Here is a 10,000-nt window from a genome sequence, read left to right as displayed (position 1 = left end):
GGAGGACGAAAGGGGGAGGGGAACAGGAGGGTCCTGAGGACACGGGCGTAAATCTGGGGTCGGATCTTTGTAAATCTGTCGCGCGAACCGCAGCTGTTTGTGGTGAACATGGCGGGCCGACTCCGAAGCAAGAAAAAGGGGAGGGAGAATCCGAACCAGTGGGTCGCAAACCAAGTGTCCAAAGTTGATCAGGGAAGGGAAAGGGCGGGGTCGGGGAGAGGAGGGGGGAGGAAGAGGGCTTTGTAGCAAAAACTTGGGGGATGTGGAGCGGAAGACGGGTATGTCCGGATAAGCAAGGAATGTTGGTCCGCATGAGCTTTAGGACAACCACTGGCGGTTTGGCAGCGTGCAGTGCTTTGCCGTGTTCGTAAGATCGACTGTGGCGTGATGAGGGGTGGGGGGATGATAACCGCATTTCAGAGTGCCGTTGATGGCGTTAATGACTTGTAATGACTCATGGTGGGGCGTTGTATAACTGGATAATGGCGATGGCACAAGGATTAGCGGCGGGCGGATGCGAGTGCGGTCGGAGACGGCGCTCTCGCGGGCGGTGGGGGGGGGGGGCGATGGGCAGCCATGACGGCTTTCGATGATCATTACATCGGCGGTGATGATGTGACAAACGTATCATCAGGACATATATGTAAATGTGATAATGGGTAGGTCATTTCACTCCGTAATTTCTGGCTTTAATGATAATTATGATGACGGCATTGGTGGGAATCGTGCTAATTGTTTCATTTGGTTCCAATTACAGATTTTTGTACGAATGAATAAGTGTGTCAAATGAAGCACTGAATGTGCAGTGTATATGTGCGAATGCATCCTGTGTGAATGTGATATCTCTGTGGAAAAGGGTATTAAAATGAAAATGGCCTCCCCCATAAAACACACTTGAAAAAACACCAAGCACGACACACGGAGCGCAACAGACCGCGACCAAAGTTGGCTTTATCAGCGGCGGGGCCCGCGATGGCCCTCCCGGGACCGCGTCTACACACCCTGGCCGGTCGTTTCTCTGTTAAACTATCACAAACTCGGAGATCGTTAGTCTCGAACTCTCCTCCAGAGACCCGACTCGCGGCGCCGGGGTCGGAGATCATCAACGAGCGCAGTTCCTGGCCGCCAAATGGGCCTTGAGGTCCTCGCCGGGCCCGCGTCCCGGCGATTCCGAGGGAGGAATACGAGACAGGCCCCACGGCGGCTCTCGGTGGAAAAGGGCAGACAAACGACGAGGGAAAGGAAGAGAAGGAAATAGGCGATTCTACTTACTCATCCGTCGACCTGTCGAACCCTGACTGTCTACTCCTTTATCTACCCACATACTTCGCAGAAATGAAAACATACGCACGTCCTCTGCAGTAACACCAAAACCAGCAAGAAGCCTCGCCCGTTGCACTGTGCTCCTCCCGCCGCAGATATTTTGCAGTCGGGTTCAGAAAGAGGCTTTCCCTTGGAGTGCGAGCCGATGCCTTTCCCTCCCTGACTAATCACTCGGCTGGTCGCCATCCTGCTCCTTTTCTTCTCCCAAATCTCCTCGAGCCTCTCTTATGTCTTGCCTGACAAGTCTGAACCCCGATGGCCGAAGAAAAAAAAGAATCTCTTGGTTCGGTCTAAGTTAGCATAAAAGGAAGCAAGTTTAAGGGAAAGTTGTCCCCCAAAGAGGATAAACAGAGAGAAAGATACAAGTCCTGGTAGGGGTGGAGGTGGAGGTGGGGGTGGAGGTGGGGGTGGGGGTTCTATGAGGAGGTTTCAAGAGTTTCGAACTCGGAGAGAAAATCTTTTTCTATTATGAAAGTGTTACGAGAGAACTCTCCAAGAAATATAACTTCCCTGCCTTAAAAAAAGAACAACTTAAAAGTTACAAACATCCAAAGAAAATTCCATAAGTTTGCACTCAACTTTAAAACTAAAAGATTCTTCTAAAAAAAGGAGAAAAAAAGGAAGCGGTAAATACACATTAAACAAACATCGCTGCGTTGATGGATATACCGCAACAGACTCCCGCTAGCGATTTGCGGCATCAATTCCAGGTAGCAAGATGTTGCCATGGATACGAGAGGGGAAGCTAATCAATACGGTGTAAACGCTAGGCCGCTGTGTGATCTTCACAGAAACACGGAAAACACTATCGATCTTATCTCGTGCTGAGAGAAAGAGAGGGAGTGAGAAAAGGAGTGAGAGAGAGAGAGAGAGAGAGAGAGAGAGAGAGAGAGAGGGGAGGAGAGAGAGAGAGGAGAGAGAGGAGAGAAAAAAGAGAGAGAGAAGGAGAGAGAGAGAGAGAGGGGAGGGGAGGGGGGAGGAGGAAAGAGAGAAGCAGAGAGGGAAGCAGAGAGGGAAGCAGAGAGAGAGAGAGAGAGAGAGAGAGAGAGAGAGAAAAGAGAGAGAGAGAAAGAGAGAGAGAGAGGGGGGGGTGAGTGAGCGAGTGAGTGAGGGAGATGTAGAAGAAGAAGGAAAAGGAGAGGAGGGAGGGGAGAGAGATAGACAGAGAGAGAGAATGTGAAAGAAATGACAGATAGATAGATAGATAGATAGATAGATATAGAGATAATTTAAGTGAAAGAGAAAGTTAAAGAGAATTCGTTTGGTCTTAGAGAAAGAATTTTTTATCATTCTGTGAAGCATATGGCACACACCGTAAGTGCGTAGGATTTGATGAGAAGTAGCTTTTTAAACAGAAAGATTATTTGGTAAAAATAGACATTTAAACTCTCTCTCTCTCTCTCTCTCTCTCTCACTCGCTCGCTCGCTCACACATACACACACACACAAAAAAAAAAAAGAAAGAAAGAAAGAAAGAAAGAAAGAAAAATATATGTGTGTATATATATATGTATATGAATGTATGCATAGCAATAGATTAGATATAAAAATAGCTTTGGATGACAGCACCGCTTGTGCCCCCCCTCCCCCCTGCGGCAGCGCACCAGTTCTCCGACGTGTTTCTCGCCTGTTTCCATTCATCTTCTTCCGTCCGCGAGTTTATTTTCTCCTCCTCCTTCTTCGCCCATCACCATCATCATCTCCTCCCTCCTTCGCTTCCATCCAGCTGGGGTTTGTTATGAGAGGCGCGAGTGGCTGCCTCATGGCCCTGGCCAAACAAACACAAACAAGCACACTTCTTGAGAACACCCCCCCCCCCCGTGCCCTCCACTCAGGAAGACGAAAAGCTAATCGGGCGCTGGGGAGCTTTGTTATTTTGGCCACTAATGGTTCTAATGTTCTTGCTGAAGTTAATAATGTTTTTCTTGTTATTGTTTTTATTGTGTAGATAACGATGTTATATGATCACCGTTACTATTTATCATCCTTTTACAGACTATATACTGTAAAAGGATAATTAATATCATCACATTATTATCGTCTTCATTAGTATCAATAATATACATCATTTTCATCATTCACTGGTATTTATGTTACCATTACCAGAGCAGTCATTATCCTCATCAGCGTCTCTCACCATGCGGAATCCTATGGCCACACATGACTGATTTGGCCAGTGCTGGTTTCGAAAGCCATGCAGAGCGCGCTGCAACACAGGCTTGTCACAGGCTGATAGACAGGGCGAACACACACTGGGGGGGTCGGGGGTTCATTGCTGGCGGTGGATGGAGACGCCGGGGCTGTGTTATAATTAACGGCGTCTTTTTACATGTGCTATTTTGGTTTTCGTTCAGTGTCGGGTGCGAAGGGAAAAGTCAATAGCGATTATCTTTTTTTTTTATCTTTTCTCGTTTACTTATTATTTTGATCACGGGTAATTTTCAAAAATAAGAAAGTATTTATCACTAAATAAATTTTTTCTTGTATAGTTTTATTTTTTTATTTTGGATTATTACATAGTGTCATTTTACATAAGCTTGTTTTACGCGTCTTCCTCCAGTTATGTTATTGATCTTCACAAAATAAAAGAAAACTGGAGATTACGATCACTGCAACATGCATTTCCACACAGTCACAGGAATATCCTCTTATCAAAAAGAACAAGGATGTAAGTTAATGAAAGGAGAATTGTTTTTTATATATTTTTCTTTCTCATATTTAACTTTCCTCCTGCCAACAGTTTTCCCTAATGGCATCATAAACTTAATAATATTACGAGACATATTGCTATTTAAAAACAAATTTCTCTTAAGGTTGACAAATGACATCACCATATAAGAGATCTAATAAAAAATGCTCTCCACTAACGCCAATATCATCACTTTCTTTCCATAATTTTACATAATACAAGCAACTGTTTTCATCAAATTTCACGAGACTTCGCATTAAGCCGAATGAATCCGAGAGAATGAATTCTCTTAAAACTTAATCCTACCTCGAGCTGGTGACAAAGCATAATGATGAGCGATATATTATGTGGGAGAAGAGTGTCAACAAACGCTTGATACGTTAAGGGAGGGATGGATACTAGATGGATGAAGAAAGAGAACGACAGGATATATATGTGTATAGGTAGGTAGACTGGGGGAAAGAGAAAAAGAGAAATAGAGAGAAAGAGAGAGAGAGAGAGAGAGAGAGAGAGAGAGAGAGAGAGAGAGAGAGAGAGAGAGAGAGAGAGAGAGAGAGAGAGAGAGAGAGAGAGAGAGAGAGAGAGAGAGAGAGAGAGAGAGAGAGAGAGAGAGAGAGAGAGAGAGAGAGAGAGAGATAAAGATACAGACAGAGAGAGAGAGAAAGATACAGACAGAGAGAGAGAGATAAAGATACAGACAGAGAGAGAAAGAGAAAGAAAGGAAGAGAGAATGCAAGAAAATCACACCCCATTGTCCCTCCGATCCCCCGTCCCGGCGGTCAGCCATGTTGTAACGGGAGAGCGAGGCACTGTCCGGCGTGGCCCATGACCTCGGCGACACTGCTTCACGACCCAACCAGATAATTTCTACATCAGGGTCGCGTAACGGTGTTGGTCACAGAATTATTTTGGAAGTGTCGTATTTTCGAACTCCCTGTCACGTGGTCGTATTTAATCTTAGCGTGCGAGGGCACGGCGGATTTCTTTTAAACATTGCGCCTTCAGCCATGGGTGGAAAAAGTTTGAGTGAAAATTAAAAACTCTGTAAAGCGAGATCTCTTAAAATATTTCACTTCACTGCAAAATTAATAATTTTCATTTAAGATTCATTTCAACATGCGGAGATACCCTTTTCTTTCCGATAGGCCTACTTTGGGAAATGTCATATTGATAACTATAATAATGACTAACTCAACATTACAATTTTGATCACCCTAACATCTTCAAATTTGGAAACTTTCCAAACCATCTGAAAAAAAAATTCTCTAAGACATTGAACTCCTTCAAATAATATTCCGTCACGAATGAATATATACATGAACATAAATAAACAAAGCAACAACAAAACAAACAGACAACAGTGCCCAACAGTACCCATAACAGTGACAATATATAAGAAGTCCAGCGGCCTTAGGGTTCCGTGGAGTTCCAATTAACGCTCATCGCACAAGACTTGTTTTACAGACAATAAATATTTTATGACACGCATTTACTCGAACATTATCCCAACTAATCGCTCATGACATAACGGTGCGTCACGAATATGGCATGTGACAAATACGAAAAAAGTGCCATTAAAGATTTTGTGGCATAATTCGGGAACTTTGGCTCGCTGGCCTGTGGATTAATCTTGCAGGATGCGTGTTTATTAACATGGTAAGTGACGATAATTTCTCTTGTTTGTTTGTATGAGAGACGGAGACAGAGAGAGATAGGAGAGAGAGGAGATAAATATGAGGGAGGAGAGAGAGAGGGGGGGAGAGATGAGAGAAATACAAGGGAGGAGGAGGAGGAGGAGGAGAGAGAGAGAGAGAGAGGGAGGGAGAGAGGGGGGGAGAGAGAGAGAGAGAGAGAGAGAGAGAGAGAGAGAGGAGAGAGAGAGAGAGAGAGGAGAGAGAGAGAGAGAGAGAGAGAGAGAGAGAGAGAGAGAGAGAGAGAGAGAGAGAGAGAGAGAGAAGAGGAGGAGAGACGGAAGAGAAGAGAGAGAGAGGAGAGAGAGAGAGAGAGAGAGAGAGAGAGAGAGCATGCGTTGTGTGTGCTCAGATATATACCGACATATGGAACTTGGGAAACAAACAAAGAAACAAATGCAGAAAAAAGCGCTGGAAGTAACCCAATTGGACTACAAAGAGTCTATGAACTGTTATTACGTTTTCATCCCCTCACCCGTTCATAACAGGTTCCCGGGGTCAGTGGCTGTGACCTGTTTCCCCTCGCTGACCTGGCCCCGTAATGTGACCTCACCGGCTGGCCTTGCTTGACCCTCGGTGTTATGTGCTCTGACACAGCTGTTAATTTCGGGCGCCAGATGTCCCAGGTAGCTGAGAATCTCACTGGTACCTCATTAAGAAAAAGGTCTGACTTGGGAGTGAAACGTTACGCTAATGCTGACCGATTCCTTCCACTGACCCTCATGAGTTGACAAGACCGGGATACATGAAATGATATGATACTGCCATGTCTATTCAACTGTTAGAGAGGGATAGGATAATTTCTTGCACTGTGGTGTTAATCCTGTGAGTAGAAACGAAGGAAAAATGTAATAGATAAACACGAAGTATGAGAAGAAGGATGCATTTGGGAAAAACATATTTCGATATTACACAACGAACACTTTTAAAGGAATCATGCCTATCACGACAGCGTCATCGAAACCACAAAAGTAACTAACACATACACAAACACACACACACACTCACAAACACACGCGACAAACACAAACAAATACACACACACACGCACACACACACACACACACACACACACACACACACACACACACACCACACACACACACACACACGCACACGCACACACGCACGCACACACACACACACACACAAGCACACTGATAAACACACACAAGCACACTGACAAACCACACGCGCACAAACACACACACGTACACAAACACACGCGCATACACACCCACAAACACTCACACACGTGCCGGTACATGCAGCGTGACGGCTTCCGCAGGTCGAAGTCAGCAGCGTGACGCACAAACATCAGGGAGGTGCTGACACAGACGGCCGTCACGCTCCCCTCGGATGTCAGGATCGGGAACCAGACGACGGAGGAGAGGAAGGGGAGATGGAAGAGGGGAAGAGACCAGAGGAGAGAAAGGGAAAGGGAGGAAATCAGTTCCGGAAAGGGAATTAGAGGGAGGAGGAGATAAGCGGGGAATGTAGATACACACAGAAGGGATGAAGAAAGAACGAAAGATAGAAGAGCGGAAACGGGAATGGAGGTGGGTATGAGAACGGTGGAGAGGGAAGGAAACTAAAAATAACATGAAGAAAAGGAATTGACAAAAGCCTAAAGAGAGAAGAGGGACAGGATCCAAATATAACGAAATAACGACAGTAAACGTTCGGTCTCACAATCATTTAAATATATTAAATCAGATTTATGTATATATATATATATATATATATATATATATATATATATATGTATATATATACACACATACATAAATACATACATACACACACACACATATATGTATAATACTTATATAGACACATCCACTCAAATCATAATAACGACATAACCCTACTCATTAAAAAAAATCCGTGATGATAAGGGTAGAGAAAATCGTAAATAAAACTGGAAATCAACCCAAACACAAAAACACCCTGGCGGAGGGACAAAGCTGAAGGATTCCGTCTCTGAATGAAAGACAAACAGTACCCGAGACGCGGAAATAGTATATGAAGGGGACATCCATAATGTAAACCTCATCAGTACCAAATGGGGAAAAAGAGGAAAAATAATGGGAAATAAAATCTCATCTGCCCCCTCCTCCCCCTCTCCCTCTCCCTACGGTGTACCAGTCATAGCTAATCAGTCTGTGTCATTGGCAAAACCAGTCCATGAAATATTTCCAAGATGTCTGTGCTTATATTCCCATGGCCGTCGCAATCTTCGTTAATGAGGTGATGATTATGTTAACGTAAACAAAGAACCCCTCCCCCTCCCCCTCCCCTCAGCACCTTCCCGGTTCTGTGACGTCACGCTGTAACCCAAGAGTCCTAGAGGTTCTGATGCCAACGCTCCCTCCTCCATCGACGCGCCTCGCTTGTTTGGTTTACTTTTATCCGTCTATAATGTTTGGGGAGGGATTCGATCTCCGGACTTGGGTTACGCCAGAGGTTCTTTACGCGGTGGATTACCTTCGCTTTCATGGTAAACAAAAGAAGGATGGGGAGGGGAAATGATAATAAAGTTAATAAAAAAGGCAGAGGGGAAACCGTAGCGGTAGGATTCCCGCCATGGCGCTGGGGCGTGAGACATTAACGCGCCGCCACCTCCGCCCCACAACCCACCAACGGGACGCGAAGACAGACCCAACGCCATGTCTTAATTTAGCCACTATTTATCGCAATGCATCATCCACGCTTCTCGCCTACAACCTAAAGTACCTTGACAACACAGATTAGGTGAAAAATCCAAAGCAGAACGAGCGCACAAGGTAGTTTTAGAAGGGTATTCTGTGCAAATTAGTGTTGACGTTAAGGGTAACTCGAGCCTGTGAGGAGCCATATGGGTGCTGAGTCCCCCTGCCTCACAGCCAGGCCTAAGGTTGCCCTCTGATAACCTCTTTGGCGAAGAAAGGGAGGGGAGAGAGGAGTAAAAGATATATTTAGGGAACGGTGAAATAGTTGGGAGTTATTCCTGTATTCAAGCAAATGATAAAGCCGAGCAGCTTCTAGATCAAGGGAAGCACAAAGGCGAGTTATTTCCGACCTAAGAGACACGCAGATTGAGATATTTCAAGATCCAAAGACACAAAGCGAGCCATAGTTACATTCAAATCGCTATTAATCCTCCTGCTATTAAAAGTGCAAAGGGTAACGTAGACGCGTGAAACTAGTAAATTCTCCCTTGTGCAGTGGGAGAGGGAGAGATTTATTTACATAGGGGGATACGGACCTAAATTACAGCAATGGCAGTGACTCGTCGATTAGAGCCGGAGAGCAGGGCGGGAGCTGCGACGGAGAGGGGAGGTGAGGAAACGCAGAGGATTGGAAGGGAAAGAGCAAAGGAGGAAGTGGGGGCAAAAGGTGAAACAGAAAGTGGGTGATAAAATAGAGGAAGAAGGGAAGATAAATAGAGAGGGAGAGAGAGAGAGAGAGAGAGAGAGAGAGAGAGAGAGAGAGAGAGAGAGAGAGAGAGAGAGAGAGAGAGAGAGAGAGAGAGAGAGAGAGAGAGAGAGAGAGAGAGAGGGAGAGGGAGCAGACATCCTTTCGTACATAGGGAGTGCTACAACGAGAGATGCAGAGAGAAATGCGAAGAGTAGAGGGAAGAGAGCGAGAGGGAGAAAGAAGAAAACGGAGGTGCAGCAATACCCCGACGTCTCATTAATCATGGCGGTGTGTCTGGGCGGGACACAGAAAGGTGTTTACATCACGTGACGTCATCCTCCCCTCCCCCCCTCAACTCCCCCTTCACTCGGGACTTTTATAGTGCTAGTTTGCATTATATTGTTAGTATTTGTTATTTTCATCTTTTATAATTCAGACGTATTCACCCCTTGAAAGGGTAAATATTGCATAAATGTTTTGAGAAGATAATAGCTTGTTAATTTTTGCAAGTGCATTTTGTGCAGTGTAAAACTGTTGCTCATTCATTCATACCTTTGTTGGGGTTATAATGGGCAAAATAATAATGCTTGAATGATGTTACTAAATATTTTAGCCAACAAACAAATGCGCTCTGACACCCCCCCTCCCCCCCATCTCTTACCCCCTAATGCTCTCTCACGTCCTGTCGTTTTTGTGATTAATGTGAACTGCTGTGTTTGACACACACACAGGAGCGAGTACAGGCACATACATTCATACATACGTACATACATACATACATACATACACACACACACACACACACACACATACAGACATACATACGCACACACGTACGCACACACACACACAAACACGCACACACACACACACACACACACACACACACATACACACA

At 45.0% G+C, this 10,000-nt stretch overlaps 1 protein-coding gene across 2 annotated transcripts in view; it reads right to left on the bottom strand.

Annotated features, from left to right (window-relative positions):
- The window catches only part of LOC119593889, a 271,483-nt gene that overhangs the window by 131,083 nt on the left and 130,400 nt on the right, over nucleotides 1–10,000 (bottom strand). The window lies entirely within an intron of this gene.

Source organism: Penaeus monodon, chromosome 3 (genome assembly GCF_015228065.2).
Source record: "Penaeus monodon isolate SGIC_2016 chromosome 3, NSTDA_Pmon_1, whole genome shotgun sequence".
Taxonomy (NCBI): Eukaryota; Metazoa; Arthropoda; class Malacostraca; order Decapoda; family Penaeidae; genus Penaeus; species Penaeus monodon.
The sequence above is the reverse complement of the archived record's forward strand: the minus strand, read 5'-3'. Positions and strand labels throughout refer to the sequence as shown.